The sequence below is a fragment of the Lynx canadensis genome, chromosome E2, assembly GCF_007474595.2.
Source record: "Lynx canadensis isolate LIC74 chromosome E2, mLynCan4.pri.v2, whole genome shotgun sequence".
NCBI lineage: Eukaryota > Metazoa > Chordata > Mammalia > Carnivora > Felidae > Lynx > Lynx canadensis.
Window position 1 is genome coordinate 42,535,992 of NC_044317.1, and position 17,726 is coordinate 42,553,717.

Below are 17,726 nucleotides of genomic sequence, written 5' to 3' on the forward strand. Positions count from 1 at the left end.
TGTCAGCCTGTCAGCGCAGAGCCTGCTTGGGATCCTCTGTTCCCCTCTCTCTACCCCTCCCCCAACTGGCGCTCTCCCAAACATAAATAAAATATTTTTTAAAAAATGACACTTGCTGGACGGCAGACATTCCCTCTGTCAACCTCATGGGAAGCAGGGCTGGAGGGCTGGCTGTGGTTCTGCTTGGGGATGGTCTCTCACATCTGCCCCCTCTCCTCAATCCCACCTTCACGGTCATTACTTACTGAGCTTGGTGTCCCCGGAGCTTAGTGACAGCCACTATAGGGACTGGCAGCACCTCTCTCAGGAGTGATGCATATAAAGTCAAGATAACCCATTTCCCATTTCCCCACGTGGAAATAGCAGTGCTGGGACACCGGAAGTGGGCTGGGCACGGACGGAGGTGACAAAGGTACAGCCTTTTCTGGGAATCCACCTGCTGCCATGGGGCAACCTCTAACAGTATACTTACTTCTACAAATCTACACCAGGGAAATGATCAGGGTGTAGACAGATTGATGCACAAAGATGTCGACCACAGTGTTGTTTATAATGTGAAAAACTGTGAAGAACTTAAATATCCAGTGTTTGGGATGGGTCAAGTGCATTACGGCACTGGATAGAATAGTAAGGGCAATTGCAATGCTTTGTATAAAGAGTTTCTGGAGATAGGAGAAAACGTTCATGAAATGACACTAAGCAACAGCTATCACAAAACCCACGTGTAAAATGACATAAAACCTTATGAAGAAAACATTCACAGATAATTTAGGACTACGGGGGGTGTGGTTCTGCTTCCATTGACATCTGTTCTCAAAATTATCCACGCGGAGTCTTCCTCTTCCCCAAGCCCACAGCAGCCCCAGGAGCCCCATTCAGTTTCATCAGCAGGTGCTATTCTGTTTAATTGTTGCAGTAAAATACACGTAACATAAAATGTATCATTTTAGCCATTTCTAAGTGTAGGGTGCAGTGGCATGAAGTAAGGACATTCACATTGTTGTGCAAACGTTACCACTACCCATCTCGGAACACTTTCTATCATCCCAAACAGAAACTCTTGTGCTCTAGTCTACTCTCTGTGGATTTGCCTGTTCTAGGGACCTCATATAAGTGGAATCATACATTTGTCCTTCTACGCCTGGCTGCCTTCATTTAGTCCAGCACATCTTCAAGCTTCATCCAAAATGGTGCACCCTCCCCACCCTTACCTCCACGCGGTCAGCGGTCACTCCCATTTGGCAGCTGAAGAAACTGAGGCTCACGAAGGTAGAGCGGAGACTTTTCTTCAGTTTGACTGACTCCATCGCTCGCGGCGGGCGGCAGGAAACCTGACGTAAGAGGTCCAGAGTCAGGCAAGGGGCAGTGGTCTGGTCTCTTCACACTGAGTTATCTCATGCTGAACTTGCATGAATGCACAAACCCCCAAATCCAGAGAATAAATGGCACACTCCAAAAGCCTGCCTCGGGCCGCCAGTGTATTGCACAATATTCCCATCCTTCTGGGGAGCTGGTCTCTGGCACCCTGGCCTTGCCACCTTCCTCCCCCCCACCCCCCCACCCCCGCCCCCGTGCATGGGCACAAGGTGAGGGGACAGCCTTGCCCTCCAGGCCAGCTGCAGACCAGCTTATACTCTCCTTTCAAATCAGTCCTCTGGGGCCACTTGGTGAGGGTCAGGACAGACAGGACTAGTGGTCCCAGGAACTGGTCTTTCCCCAGCAACCCCGGCTTTTTACTTCTGCCCGGGAAAGCGCCCCCACTCTGAAAACTCCACTATAGTCACCAGCGAATCCTTGCAAGTCGACCTCTGTTAAAGGTATGTTTTCCATGACCCAATCACAACAGCTAATTAATTGATACAGTCCTCTTAAACAGGTATAACACCTGCTAACAACACACATCTGATAGAATACAATACCTGTGAACTGCTGCTAGGCAATTATCAAGTTCCTACTCTGTTTAATACAACATATTACATCATACTGTGGTACAATAATCTTACAAATGGCAATCTCGTCCTGCTGTGTATCATTTTCATCCTAAAGTGATTATAACCGAAGATCCGAACAGGCCTGTCCCTGCAAACCTGGTTTTGCTCAACTCTCTCCCACTATCCCCAGCTTGAACAACCACAGGGCCTCCTCACTGGCCTCCTTGCCTTCCTCTTGCCTTCCTTGGGTCTATTCTTTCCACGAGAGACAGAGTGACCTTTAAAAAATATAAATCAGATTTACATTCCCGGCTTCAAAAGCTCCAAGAGCTTCCCATGGCCTGCAGGCTGTGCCCCAGTGGTGTCCCAGTCTCATTCTCCCCACTGGCTCTACAGGACATGGCGTCTTCCCTCTCCCTTGAACACCTGCCCCAGGGCCTTTGCACTGGCACACCCTCCTCCAGTTCTCTGCCCAACTGGGTCTTTGTCACCACTCACAGTCAGTGCTGCTGTCACCTCCTTAGAGAGACTTTCCCTGACCAGTCCAGCTAAAGTAGCCCTGTCACTCTCTGTCATATTGTCCTGATGTATTTTTTCATGCATCTTATCCGTATCTAAAATTCTTTATTTTTCTTTTTTAAAATATTTTTTAATGTTTATTTTTGAGAGAGAGAGACTAAGTGTGAGCAGGAGAGGTGCAGAGAGACAGGGAGACACAGAATCCGAAGCAGGCTCCAGGCTCCGAGCTGTCTGCACAAAGCCCGACGCGGGGCTCCAACTCACAAACTGTGAGATCATGACCTGAGCCCAAGTTGGACGCTCAACCATCTGAGCCACCCAGGCACCCCAAAATTTATTTATTTTTAATTACATGTTTACTCTCCAAGGTCAAACTCTCCGAGTCTGTGTTGGTAACTGCTATGCCCTCAGGGACTATCACACATGAGGCACTCGGTAATGTTTGTTGACTGACTGATGGAATAATCTTGTTTTTAAGAAGTCCCTTTTGAAAATATTTTTTTATTGAGTATAGTCGATACACATTACATTAGTTTCAGGTGTACAACATAGTGATTCCACATCTCTATTCATTATGCTGTGCTCACCACAAGTACAGCTACCTTCTGTCACCATACATCCCCATCACAATGTCATTGACTGTATTGCCTATGCTGTGACTTTTATCCCTGTGACTTATTCATTCCACAACTGGAAGCCTATGTCTCCCACCCCACTTTGACCCTTTTTACCCCTCCCTACTTCCCTTCCCTCCCGTAGCCATCAGTTTGTTCTCCATATTTATAGGTCTGATTCTGCTTTTTGTTTCTTTATTAATTTGTTTCATTTTTTTTACCTTCCACATGTGAGGAAAATCATATGGTACTTGTCTTTCTCTGTCTGACTCATTTCACTCAGCACAATACCCTCCAGGTCCAACCGTGTTGTCACAAATGGCACGCGCTCCTCCTTTTTCATGGCTGTGTAATATTCCAGCCACATCTTCCTTATCCATTTATCTAACTTCCTTTTACTCTAAGGCTCCCTCAGCCTCCGTCTTATGATTCTCCTCCTCGAAGGAGTTGCCTCCACTTTGCCACATCTGCCCCCTCCCCCAGTTAGATGCTGCCCTCTCCCCTCCACCCCACTGCAGCTGCCTCTACCGAGGCCACAAGGGTCACCCACTCTGGTGGCTTCCAGAGCCTCAGCCATGCCCCCAGGTCAACCTGCCTGGATATGCAAACCCCACCCAGTGCTGACTGGACTGAGCACCGTCCCCTGACCCTGCTCCTCTTCCTAGGCTCCCCATCCCAGCAGGTGCCCGAGCCAGAAACTCAGGAGCCTGGGGCATGTGCTTTCCGTGTCTTGGCTGCCTCCCCTGGGCACATGTGATTCAGCACAGCAACCACGAACAGTCTCATGCACACAGCCTAGGTCCCATCTCAAATGCCTCAGCACCCACCAGACTTTTCAGCGCCCACGGGTGGCCATTAGCAGGACGTGGAGAGATAATGTTCCTGGGTCACTGTGATGGTTAGGTCTATGTGTCATCCTGACTGGGCCACAGGGTGCCCAGATGTTTGGTCATACTACTTCCGAAGGTATCTGTGAGTGTGCTTTCAGATGAGATTAACATGTGCGGTTGGTAGACGGGATAAAGAAGACTGCCCTCCCTCATTCAGGTGGGCCTCATCCAACCCATTGAAGGTCTGAGTACAACAAAAAGACTGATCCTCTCATGAGTAAGAAGGAATTCTCCCTGCCTGACTATTTGACCTGGGACATCAGTTTTTTCCTGCCTTCAGAATTGAACTGAAACATTTGTTTTTTTCTGGGTCTCTAGCTTGCTGGTCACAGATTTTGGAATGTCACAGAGACAATCTCCATATTCATGTGAGCCAATTCATTATAATAAATCTCTTTATATATATATCTCTTTATAATAAATATTTTTATAATAAAAATTATTTATATTATATCTCATATAATAAACCTCAATAAATCTCTTTATATATATCTCTCTTTATAATAAATATTTTTATAATAAAAATTATTTATATTATATCTCATATAATAAACCTCAATAAATATATATATATATCTCTTTATAATATTTTCATAATAAAAATTATTTATATTATATCTCATATAATAAACCTCAATAAATCTCTTTATATATATCTCTCTTTATAATAAATACTTTTATAATGAAAATTATTTATATTATATCTCATATAATAAACCTCAATAAATCTCTTTATATATATCTCTCTTTATAATAAATATTTTTATAATAAAAATTATTTATATTATATCTCATATAATAAACCTCAATAAATCTCTTTATATATAATCTCTTTATAATAAATATTTTTATAATAAAAATTATTTATATTATATCTCATATAACAAATATATATATATATATATAGCCGTCGTATTGGTTCTGTTTCTCTGGAGAATCTGACTGATACAGGCAACCACCAACCAGTGGGAAAATGGAGCCAGTGGATTAACGCCTCAGCTTCCTGTCCTTCTGAGGGACAATTCTGAGGAGTACCCCGTGTGGTTTCTCTGGCCACCACAGTCTCCAGCCCAGTCATGCACCTGCACGGGAGTCTCTCCCTTCCCTGCTCTGCTCCCTCTGTGCTCACCCTCCGCTTCCTGGACTCACTCCTACACCCACAGCTGAGTCTCAGGCTGGCTCACAGCAAGACCCAACCTGGACACGTCCTAGGTGCTGCCAATTCCGCCAAAAGACACATCCGCTCAGCCCCTGGTCTGGTGGATTCCACCCACAGGTCTGTCTGACGGTGTCCGTATGGCTTCCTGTGGCTGCTCTAACAAACTACCATGAGCTCGACGGGTTGAAGCAACAGAGAGGTATTCATTCTCCCACGGTCCTGGAGGTCAGAAGTTACAAAGCTGTGTCCCTGGGCTGAAATCAAGGTGTCAGCGGGCCTACACTCCTTCCAGAGGCTCTAGGGAACAATCTGGCCCATGCCTCTTTCAGTGTCTGTGGTCATTGGCGTTCCTTGGCTTGTGGCCACATCGCTCCTGTCTTTGCTTCCATGGTCACATTGCCTCCTCCTCTTCTGTGTGTGTCAAATCTCCCCCTGCCTTCCTTTCATAAGGATACATGTGATGGCATTTAGGGCCCACCTGGGTAATTCTGGATAATCTCCCAATCTCAAAATCCTTAACTTAAGCATGGCCATAAAGCCCTTTTTTGCCATTATAAGGTCACATCTGATATCGTTTTTTAAGTTTATTCATTTATTTCGAGACAGAGCACGCAAGCAGGGGAGGGGCAGAGAAAGAGGGGGACAGAGGATCCGAAGCAAGCTCTATGCTGACAGCAGAACCCAACGAGGGGCTTGAACTCACAAACCGTGAGGTCACGATCTGAGCCAAAGTCGGACGCCTAACCGACTGAGTCACCCAGGTGTCCCTAGAATCTGTTATTGCTGCAGGGCCATTATTCAGCTATCACAATCTTACCATGACCCCTCCTGTGACTATTGCAGAAGGCCTCCTTTATGACCCCATCAAATCCATTCTCCAGGCTGTCACCAGAGATGCCCTTCTGGAAGGCAAACCTGGTAGCCCCATGCTCACAGACACTGGATGGTCTTCTGCTACCTGCAGACCGGTGCTGATGGCCTAGGCAAGGCCGCAGCCCCCTGCACTGCCTCTCACTCTCCAGCTCTAGCCCCAGATGCACTGGGGGCCGGGAAGGCTCTGGAGCCCTGTGCATACACGGAAGGGCCTGGCTCCAGGGTACTGCGGTCAGGCAGGAATGCAGATGCCAAATATTTAGGAGAGCCCAAAATTCCAGGTTTGTTGGTTTGGTTTTGAATGTAAAACCTCTCAGTGTTTAAATGCTGGCAGCTTATTTAAAAAGAAAATGTAACATAGTATAGGCCACACAAAGCGGTCTGCAGGCTGCCCTTCGGCAAACTCTCTGCCCAGCAGCTGGACCATGTTGCTCCTTTATGGCCCCAGGCCTTTGCCTGCTCTCACCGCTTTGCTGGAAACACTCCCCTGACCATCCCGCCCCAGCCTCAGTATGCTCCTTGTCTGACAAATCCCTGTTCTCCTTTGCTCTTAGCTGGCACCTCTGGTGGCCTGAGTCCTGCCCCAGCTTACATCTGCAGGGATGGTGCCTGCCCACGGTCTCCGTCTCCCTCCAGACCCTGATCACCTCGCAGATGAAGACGCATCCCCTCGTAGCAGAGAATCTGGCCCCTAGGGAGCACTCAACAGATATCTGCAGTATTATGACCATGTCTTCACCCTTAAGAAAACATCCAACGTTTTATTTTCAGAACATAGCCACAGAATCACCAAATTTGGAAGTATAAATATGGGTTAAAGTTGTTCCAAAATGAGCTCTTAAATTTAGACTTCAGGATTGTTTGGTCTACTCCGGCAAAGGACAGACGGGAGCAAAATAGCTGTGGCCTGCATTTTCTGGGCAGATTCACCACTCACCGATTTGTACGTGGTTGGCTGAGAGCACTCGGCAGGTTGTCCCGCTGTTCAGGAAGTGGGACCCCTGCTCCCACCCGCACACCCCTTTATACAATACACCAACACTACTGTGAGCACCACCAGTCATTCTCATGAGCGTGAATGGCGATCACTTCACTGTCTTGTGTAGACCAGCTTGACCTCACTTGGCCTTGTAGCATCCCACACCCCCCACTAGGAAGGAGATCAGGTGTCACCGCAATAGGAAAGTCGAGCTGCTGGGAGTTTACACTCTTGTATTAACTATTACTGTAAAGGAACACACCATAAAGCATAGAATGCTTCCCTCATAATAACCAATACAAAGTAATGAAGCCAAAGTTCAGACATTAGATCGCAAAATCAATTGGAGCATTGTCTAGGTGGGATTCAGGGAGGGGCGGGCAGCATATATTTGGCCCAAATGAGCTGGGAACAGCCATTCCTGAAACAGAATCGAGTGGCTTTGCGCTTTCCAAGCTGTCTGCCATCGGCACACATTACCCTTAGAATCCAGTAAAAAGATGAACATTTTACATGTGTGGAGAAACTGTTAACTCTAATTAGCAGAGGCTTTCTAAGAGCCCACAATGCCACTGAACTTGGGAGTGGGGGTGGGGGACAATGGGAGGTGGGCAAGACTTTGCCCTCCAGGAATTTGTCACACACTTGGCAAACATGAGCATCACGTGTGGCACTCAGCCCACAGTGGGGGCCACGGTTGGTGGGCACCCAATGGGGGTGGCGTGGGCTGAGAGGGCCTCATGTCCCGGGAGAAAACTTGACGAGGCTTTCAGTTGCTATTTTAATTTTTTTTTTTCAACGTTTTATTTATTTTTGGGACAGAGAGAGACAGAGCATGAACGGGGGAGGGGCAGAGAGAGAGAGGGAGACACAGAATCGGAAACAGGCTCCAGGCTCCGAGCCATCAGCCCAGAGCCCGACGCGGGGCTCGAACTCACGAACCGCGAGATCGTGACCTGGCTGAAGTCGGACGCTTAACCGTCTGCGCCACCCAGGCGCCCCTCAGTTGCTATTTTAATACTGCTTTCATTTCACTCTGTGTGTGTGCGTGTTCCACATCTTCATTTTCTTGTCACTCATGTCACTGAAGCAAATGACTTGCTAAAGGAACAAAGTCTGGCACCAAAAGTGTTCTTTACGTTCACAGAGACCCGGGTTTCTGTCGGAGCACCGATGTGTTTGCGAGAGGCCCCAAGCACGTGGCCCCTCCTGAGAAGCATCTCCCAGGCACACTGGCTCTCTGAGGGACCATTTCAGTGCCCGGCATACATAAATGATGCTGATTAAATCTTGCTGGATTACAGATCAATCCACACCACTTGTCTAACCCTGGACAGCGAAGCCTGATGGCAGTGGGAGCATCCTGGAGACAGTGGAGTCATGCCTCCTGACTTTCCCCAGGTAGAACGCACTAAGCAGATTTGGGGGCTGCCGAACTCCTCTAAATCAATATTGCAACATCACTGTGAACTTGAGCCTCATGCGGTGACCTGAAATGCTCGCTCCATAGACAGGACTTATCTGACAAGAAGGTGCTCTCACCCACGGAGGTGAGCTGGGGCCCAGGGATTCCTAAGTTAGAAAGGGGTCTAGATCTGGGTCCCCTGGCTCCGCCTCCTGCCTGGCGCAAGCCTGACCACCCACCATAGGGAAGAGGGACTTTGTTTAAAAAAAGGGGGGGGGGACATACCATATTAGGGTTGGTACAGCTCGCAATTGTCATTTTACAGCCAATTTAGAAGCAGCAGTGTATTCTGGTGGTGACGAATTCATCGTCATGTCCAACACCACCTGGACGGCGGGTGTGAACGTGTCTGGATTTTCCATTCTGTAGCTAGAACCCCATAAACTGTGAAGGAGGAAGTCTCACATAGCTACAAGCCACAACTGCTGGGTCTACAAATAGGAGGCATTAATTCACTCTGATGCTTAGTCCCTAGGCTGGCAGCCTCCTCCTCCTAGGCAGCCCTCACCCTCCCATCCCCCAAGACTTGATCGTTGAGCCTCAGAATCTCCTCCCAGTCTGTACTGGTTCAGACCTGGCTGGCTCTTGCCATGATGGTAAAAAAGCCGCTGCCATCAGATGGCAGGATGCCCTGGAAAGCGTTGTGACAGGTGCCCCTGTTGTACACCTGGGTGGCAAAAGCCTCCTTTATATATTCAAACCTGCCCTAAATCCTTCCATCCTCTTCACCCGGGGCCCTCCTGCAAACCCTCCAGAATCATTCCGAGTGGGAGCCTGGATGAGTCCTTGCAGCCCCTGAACACACCGTGCACATTCGCATCTCCTTGCTGTGCTCCTTGTCTATCTTCAGCCCCATTCATCCCGTAAGACTCCGTGTCACCTCCCCCGTGATGCCACCCTCTCCCGGCTGCTGCTTTGATACTTAGCAGTGTGTTCCCTATATCTCTGCAAACATGCGTCACTCTGCCTGTCTCTTGTAAGCGTCGTAAAGCCAGGAGATGGTGTCTTTTTCATCTTTGCATCCCCGGTTACTTGCACTGACCCTAGCAAAAGGCAGGTGCTCAAATCCCGTTTGAGGAACCAAACCGAGTGTTTGGGAAGTACTGCGTGCCACGCTGCCGCCCGAATCTTCGGTACAATTCTCAAGGTCAAACAGGCAGAGGCTCTCACAGAGGCGGCTGGTTTTGCCTGGGAAGTTCCTGGCCCACTAGTATCCACTGCCAGCTACGTCCCTGCTCCCTACATCGGACGGTTCCTGCACCCAGGGCTGGAGCTGTGCGGAGGGCCAGTGTGCCACAGAAGCCAAGCACACTTCTGCATCCTCCCCTAGAGTCCTACAGACCTGCTCCTGCAGAGCCAGGGGGCCCGCCTGGGGCTGACACACATTGGTATGAACGGTGTGCACAGTAATAGTGCAGTGAGAAACACCCCGGTGACGTCCAGGGTAAAAGGCTGGCCTTCGGGACCCGACTGCTGTTCCCTGCCCCTGCAGCTGTCTCTCCTTTCACTCACTCACTCTCTAGCCCTGGCAGTCCCTCACACCCCCCTGCAGTGGGCTGGGCTGTGCATCCCACACATTCGTGTGCACGGTGTTCCCTGCCTTCAAGGCCATCTCCACGTGGCAAGTTCTCTTGCTCCCCAGCAGCCCTTGCAGACATCCCTCCCTCTGGGACCTCAGTCCCAACTCCCTTCCTCTGTGCAGGCTCCACATCGCCCGCCACTCTGTGTGGTACAGTTTGCTGCTTCTCTGGTTCTTTCCTCCATCTGCACGTGGTGTCCTGAGGACGGAGATGGTCTCTGCATGCTGGAGCTTCCCTCAGGGCTGGGGCAGTGTTTTGCATTCAGCAAGTGCTCAATGTGTGCTTGTGGGCACAAAAATGGATATTCGTGACGGTGGAAAAAGCACTCTAGAAAACAGCTACCATGGTGTGTGCCCTTCCCAGGAGGAGCAGGTATAAAATTCTACTTCCTAAGAAATATTTGAAAATCTTTCGCCTGAATCTCTGCAAGTGAGCATGTACGATTACTGCAAATGCTATGGATGAGCGGAAAGGTTAACCGTGTTTAAGATATTAAGTAACCACAAAGACTGATAATGGGGTTCTTGAATCAGGCTCCGCAGCAGAGACACCTAGATCTGGTGGGGTTGAGCCCCTTCCTTTCTTTACTTTCTCTACCCACCTGCCTTTCAACCAATGAGAGTTCACTGCCTCTTCCTATTCTCCTTTAACTGGAATACTTAATTTTCACCAAGTAGTTGGAGAGGAAGCCGCTGAAACTGCTTTCTAAAGGGCCGTATGCAGGTAGGAAAAGGAGGCAACATGTTGTTTAAAGATACTACTGTTTCTGGGGTTGGGTCCACGGTCTGATCAAGCCAAAATATCATTTAAATTTTTTAAATCTTCTTTTAAAGGCACACGAACGCATCTAAACCCCCAATTCCGCTAAGTGGGATCTCTGCTACAAAAGAATTACCTGCTGTGCCCTGTTTCTTCCCCAGCAGGCGGGGCCCAGGGGAGGCTGGGGAGAAGTTTCTGGTCAAACACCCTCCTTGGAGGCCCGGATTTCAGAGGCTTCCCTCCCTCTGCGAGCGAACAACAAGCCGCCAGGCCAGGCTCCGAGAGCTCACACAGAGCAGCTGTGTTTCTCACTCAACACCCTCTTTCGCCAGACGAAGGACACTGATTCACAGAGAGGAGACACACATGCCAGGCCATTTTTCCTACACTGACAAGAAGTAAATTAGGAAATCATGTACGTACAATACAGGAGTCGTGCCTTCCTATTGATCACATGTGATTTACATCTTACAGAGATGTGAGTTCTCGTATTCTCACTCCACAAGGAAAATCTCAATGATTTATTCATTTCAAATAAAAAATAGAAGGTAGATGAGAAGAATGACTTCACAGACGCCTCGTTCTCGGGGCACTGGTGCGAGGCTCTCGCGCGCACTGCCCGAAGGGCTCCGTGTGCAAGTCCCTCTAATTAACAAGGTGAATCAGGCGGCAGCTCTCTAATTAGTGAGCATGACAAGCCGGCGGAAACAGGCAGACAGACTGGTACACAGAGCTGGCCAACAAAGGCACAGCACATTCCGAATTAAAAAAAAAAAAAAATGCAGATTTCTGCCAAATAACTATTAAAAGTAAGATGTTTGGCGGGGGGAGAACACCTCATTCTGATGCTCGGCGTCTCATGTGCACCCCTCACCCATTCTCAGGGATTACCAGCTCTTTGGCAAGACAGGGTTTCCCTCAGCTCTTTGTGCAACATTTCCAGGCAAGGCGGGCATTTTTACTTGAAATAAGAATCAACATCTTCATTTGGGAGTTCTGATCGATTTGTGTGTGTTTTAGCCCAGGAAGCAGTACCTGCCACTTCTCATTCCTAATTCTTCCAAAAACTGGAGATGGCTGATGCGAAACCCTCTCCGGAGACATACTCAGAGCTGCTCAGTCCCACGGGACCTGCGGCAAGGAGGCCCCAAAGGGCAGAAACAAAGGGAGACTCCCAACTCTCCAAAGAGGGGCAGAGCCCATGCAGGGCCACACCTGGTCACCGGCTTAGCCGCAAGGGGAGCCTCGGATGCAGAGGGCATACCAGCCGCTTGCCCTGGTTTTACCCGGTTAACGGCCGACAATGGTTAGCTAGTCCTCTGAGCGTGCCCAGCAGCTGGGGAGGGGTCTTGAGGGCAGCCGCCGGATGAGCTCCTCTCCGCGTCAGCTCAGTTTCGTGGGTGCAGCCTGCGGTCACCCACAGCATGACTGTGTGTCGGTGGGGACACCACCATTCACGTCCACCTCCTCGTCGATGGCACCTTGCAGCCAGGTGGGTTTGACCTCACTGAGGACTGTGAATGACCTTGCACTCTTTCTGTTCCGGCAGCATCCAGTGTAGCTCGAAAGGTAATTTCTTTCTCTCTCTTTTTAATGTTTATTTTATTTTTGAGAGAGAGCGAGCAGGGGAGGAGCGGCGAGAGACGGGGACAGAGGATCTGAAGCAGGCTCTGCACTGATAGCAGAGAGCCCGATGCAGGGCTCAAACTCAGGAGCCATGAGATCATGACCTGAGCCACAGTCAGATACTTAACCGACTAAGCCAGCCACCCAGGTGCCCCTCGAGAGGTACTTTCTTTAGCAGCAGGGATCAGTTGTTAGCTAACTGCTAAAAACAGTCTTCTGGAGGGAAAACAGACTGACTCTGATTTGGATACCACACCTATTGGACACGAGCTCTGTGCCAAACACGGTGTGGGGCATTTCTGCTGCAGCGGGCCCTGATGTTACTATTGTGATCAAGTCATAGAAACAGGGCATCAGGAGGGTGAAAAAGTGTGCCATGAGTCCTTCAGAAAATGCTTCTGCAGGGGCGCCTGGGTGGCTCAGTCAGGTGTCTGACTCTTGATCTCAGCTCAGATCTTGACTTTACGGTCATGAGTTCAAGCCCCACATTGGGCTCTATGCTGGGCGTGAAGCCTACTTAAAAAATGCCTCTGGGGCGCCTGGGTGGCTCAGTCGGTTAAACACCCAACTCTTGGTTTCTGCTCAGGTCATGATCTTGCAGCTTCATGGCTTTGAGCCCGTCAGGCTGTGCTGGGAGTGCCAGAGTCTGCTTGGGATTCTCTCTCTCTGTCCCTCCCCAACTCATGCTGTCTCCGTCTCTCTCAAAATAAATACATAAACTTAAAAAAAAAGAAGCCTCTGAAAGCAATGAATTCTGGGTTTATACCCCAATCTGCACCTCCCTCTCCTTCCTCAGACTCATGTTCCCGGCACTCGACTGGCAGGCCAAAGATGTCACTTCATGAGACTCCCTGCACTTCTCAAGCAAAGGCCAGTCACAACAGTAAACTCTAAGACCGGTAAGCAATCCAACGGTTCTTTGCATTGGAGAGTCGTTCTGCCTCTCTCCAAAGAGAAATAAGAATGACAGGTTTAGAAATGTGGGGGCCTGCATAAGGGCAGCCCTCCCTCGGCACCATCGCTCGCCCCGAAACACTGAACCTCGTGAAAGATTATTTCAGGGTGGGTATCTGTGAAAAAGATCTGCGTGGCAGTCAGGAGAAAGAGGCCAGGCAAAATAAGAAGGCAAAGGGACGCTGTGGCCCACCGGAGGACACATCTGCTCCACTCCACTGTGGCGGGGAGTCCCTTCCTGCTGTGGGCCTCGGTGGCTCCCAGCTTAACTTTTCTTCTAGCTTCTCTCTGCATCCACGCAAACACCCCTCCACACGCCCTCTCTGCCTGCTTCAACTCTTGATTCACAATTGCATAGTCTCTCGTCCTACGCACGAAGTCGGCACTGAAGAGTCTCCAGCACACGCTGGCCACAAGGGCAGCAGTGGCCGAGGGGACAATAAGGACAAGCCTTTCTCCCCTGCCTCCATACTTTCCCCACCGTGGAGGGGGCTTCATAGCCCCCCTTCCTGGAAAGCTTCCACGAAGCTTTCCTGGTCACCCTCATCACCAACTCTGAATCCTGTGGGGACCTCATGGCACTTTTTTTTTTTTAATTTTTTTTTTAATGCTTATTTATTTTTGAGACAGAGAGAGACAGAGCATGAACAGGGGAGGGTCAGAGAGAGAGGGAGACACAGAATCCGAAGCAGGCTCCAGGCTCCGAGCTGTCAGCACAGAGCCCGACATGGGGCTTGAACTCACGGACCGTGAGATCATGACCTGAGCTGAACTCGGACGCTTAACCGACTGAGCCACCCAGGCACCCCATCATGGCACTTCCTTGATGCTTGTCATATTTGGCTTCGTACCATATTGCCTTCCATGCAGCAGAACAAAGTCAGACCTGGGCTCAAATTCTGCCCCTGCCAATTTTCGGCCACGCCACTGTACTTATATGTGACATCCTTAAGTTTCTGTTTCCTCAGCTGGAAAAAGCAGAAATAACCCTCCTACCTTGCAGAGGACAAAATGAGATAAAGCTATGAAGTGGCTTCGTGTGGAATCTGGCATAGAGTGAGTGCTAGGGAGTGATTTAGCAAGGATTCTTTTCATTGTGGGGACTGCCTGGTATAATTTCTTTATAATTATGGATTTGAGCTTCACTTAGGTCTGGTACCAACCCTAAGCAGTCACAAACTAGCTCTGTGACCTTGTGCAATGCAAGAAACTCCTCAGAGCCTCAGTTGCCTCCATAATATGGGGTGAGCCAGACCTCACTCACAGGTGTGGTTTAGTGAAGTAGCGGGTGCTGGGGTACTCGGCCCAGGGATCATCTGATAAACGTGAGTCAGAAGCGAGAACTGTGTCTCCTTCATCTGCATGAGCCCAAACCTGACGAAGAATTCGAGCACGAATGCCGCTCTCAATCAAAGAACACTCGTGGAAGGAATGAGAAGGCAAAAAGTGTGATAGATATCTGTTCCTCTTGCAATTTTTATTCTTTCTGGCTTTGGATAAGAGGCCTTTCCCGGGCCTCGGCATTTTCAATCCTTAAAATGGGAGACAACCTGTCAACCTCACTGGATTGCTTCCAGAATTAATCCTTTAAAAAATGGAAGTCTAGAAAAAAAGGAGGTCAGACTACGAAACAAGGACTATTTCAGAAATTCAGGTAATTATTTCACGTGGAGTGACTATGATAGACAATATATATGACATTGATTATAATTCCATGTTTTTACTTGGCCAAAATTGGTGGTCACTTTTTTTGCTTGATACTAATCAAAAGGTATCTGCCTTTTTAACCTGTGGAGGCAAGCCATCTGAGATAATCCATGACAGCTGTTTTTACATTCAACAAGGGAATTGTAACATTTCATTTAAAAAACTGCCATTTTGTGCAAATAGCTTTAAGTGTCTGAACTTTCTTACTGGAAAGTTAGTACACAGTTAAAAAATAAAATTCCAAAGTAAATTTGTAGGGATCGCAAACCATTGAAATAAACAGCCTAAATTTACTTAAATTGGGGGCAGAATGATAAGAGATGCATTAGTAAATTATAATTTGTCTTTAGGAATATCTTTTGGTGCTAACGTCTTCTACCTGCATCGCTGAAATGCTTATTTTATCTGAAAACCACCTAGAAATAAAAAAGCACTAGATGATACTTGTTCAGCCCTGTGGAACACCTGTCCCTGCTCGTAGAAATCCCCCACGGCCAGAGATTCTGTAAGGGTCACACCAACCATACCCATGGGGAGTTCATATTCATAGGGCATTGCTTTTCCAGCAACAGGTAATGTCAGGGACCAGGGCTAAATGGGGGACTCTTCATGAACAGCCTTACTTCTGAGTCCCCTGGTGAAAAGTCCAGCACCAGGTATATTTGCTTCCTAGAATTGCTGTAAAAAAGTTCCACCAACAGGGTGCCTCAAACAACAGAAATGTATGGTCTCCCACTTCTGAGGCTAGAAGTTCTAAATCAAGGGGTCAGCAGGATGGGTTCCTTGAGAGGGCTGTGAGTCTGTTCCTCACCTCTCTCCTAGACCTGGTGGTCTCAGTCGTTCCTTGGTTTGTAGATGATGTTCTCTCTGTATCTTCACATCTGTGAAGTCCAAATTCCCCTTGTTTATAAAGACAGCAGATTGGGGCGCCTGGGTGGCGCAGTCGGTTAAGCGTCCGACTTCAGCCAGGTCACGATCTCGCGGTCCGTGAGTTCGAGCCCCGCGTCAGGCTCTGGGCTGATGGCTCAGAGCCTGGAGCCTGTTTCCGATTCTGTGTCTCCCTCTCTCTCTGCCCCTCCCCCATTCATGCTCTGTCTCTCTCTGTCCCAAAAATAAATAAACGTTGAAAAAAAAAAAAAAAAGACAGCAGATTGGATTAGGGTCCACCCTAATGACTTCATCTTAACTTGATCATCTGCAAAGACCCTATTTCCAAATAGGATCAACATTCACAGGTACTGGGGCTAGGACTTCAACGTCTTTTAGGGACACAGGGAAAATTGTCAAGAGTCACTGGTTTTAAAGTACAGTCTCCAAGGCTGAGGCTGAGCAGGGAGCTGAAGTGTGTAACTGAACCGCTATGGCCAGACCTCCTGGGAGGCCGCTGACAGAACTGCCTCGGGGTGGGGTCTGCCTGTTGGCCCTGCAGGCTTGGGAACGGCGTATGGCTGGCCTGTGGAGAGCCCCTTCTTTCAGGGGCTGGGTGCCATGAGGCAGGTTCTCAGGACTGCCGTAAAAAATCAGCAGGCCCATTTATTGATAGAGACCACTCATAGGGAGAATGATGTTTGGGTCCACATGACCTGCATATCTCCCCCCCCCCCCCCCCCCCCGCCCTGGCTGTGGGAAGAATGTGGATTCACGTGTTGAAGGACAACCAGCCTTGGCCCCATCTCCACAGCAGGGTCAGCCCTCCTCAGAGGATGAGGTGCCTATAGGGGCCTCTCATAGTCAATCCCTGCCAACTGTGAGTGGACCAGACACATCTTTTTTGACATATTCCTAGGAAAGCTCCCTATTGACAAGCTGACTCTGAAGAACTCAGCTTTAATACAATTCTTATAGATTTCATCACTTAGCTCTGAGGTCATTCTCTCCATCATTTCCAGGTTCTTGGGGAACCTCACTATGGTCCCCAACTACACACCCACAGCCTTTCTAAAATATGTTGGCCTGGGTGCCTGGCTGGCTCAGTCGGTTAACCGTCTGACTCTTGACTTTGGCTCAGGTCATGACCTCACGGTTCATGAGATGAAGCCCTGTGTGGAGCTCTGTGCTGACAGCGCTGAGCCTGCTTGGGATTCTTTCTTTCCCTCTCCCTCTGTCCCTCCTCTGTTTGCTTAATTGTGTGCTCTCTAAATAAATAAATAAATAAATAAATAAAATTTTTTTTAAAGTTTAAGAAAAAATTAAAAATAAATACAATACGGGCATCTGGCTGGTGACTCTTGATCTCGGGGTTGTGAGTTTGAGCCCCATGTTGAATGTAGAGATTACTTTTTTAAAAAATTAAAATTAAGGGGCACCTGAGTGGCTCAGTCCATTAAGCATCCAACTTTGGCTCAGGTCGTGATCTCACGGTTCGTGAGTTTGAGCCCCACGTCAGGCTCTGTGCTGACGGCTCAGAGCTGGCGCCTGCTTCAGATTCTGTGTCTCCCTCTCTCTTGCCCCTCCCTGCTCACACTCTGTCTCTCTCTCTCTCAAAAATAAATAAACATTAAAAAAATAAAATAAAAAGGGGCACCTGGGTGGCTCAGTCGGTTAAGCGTCCGACTTTGGCTCAGGTCATGATCTCACAGTTTGTGGGTTCGAGCCTCTCATTGGGCTCTGTGCTGACAGCTCAGAGCCTGGAGCGCACTTCAGATTCTGTGCCTCCCTCTCGCCCTCTGC

General features: G+C 48.7%; 1 long non-coding RNA gene across 1 annotated transcript in view; it reads right to left on the reverse strand.

Annotated features, from left to right (window-relative positions):
* LOC116737791 overlaps window positions 1-15,956 on the reverse strand; it is a 104,627-nt gene extending 88,671 nt beyond the window's left edge. The window contains exons 1-2 of the long non-coding RNA XR_004342971.1: window positions 15,868-15,956; window positions 1,212-1,331 (exon numbers count right to left, since the gene is read on the reverse strand). This is a non-coding gene — a long non-coding RNA (uncharacterized LOC116737791). The remainder of the gene's footprint in view (window positions 1-1,211; window positions 1,332-15,867) is intronic.
* Between the last annotated feature and the right edge of the window lie 1,770 nt (window positions 15,957-17,726).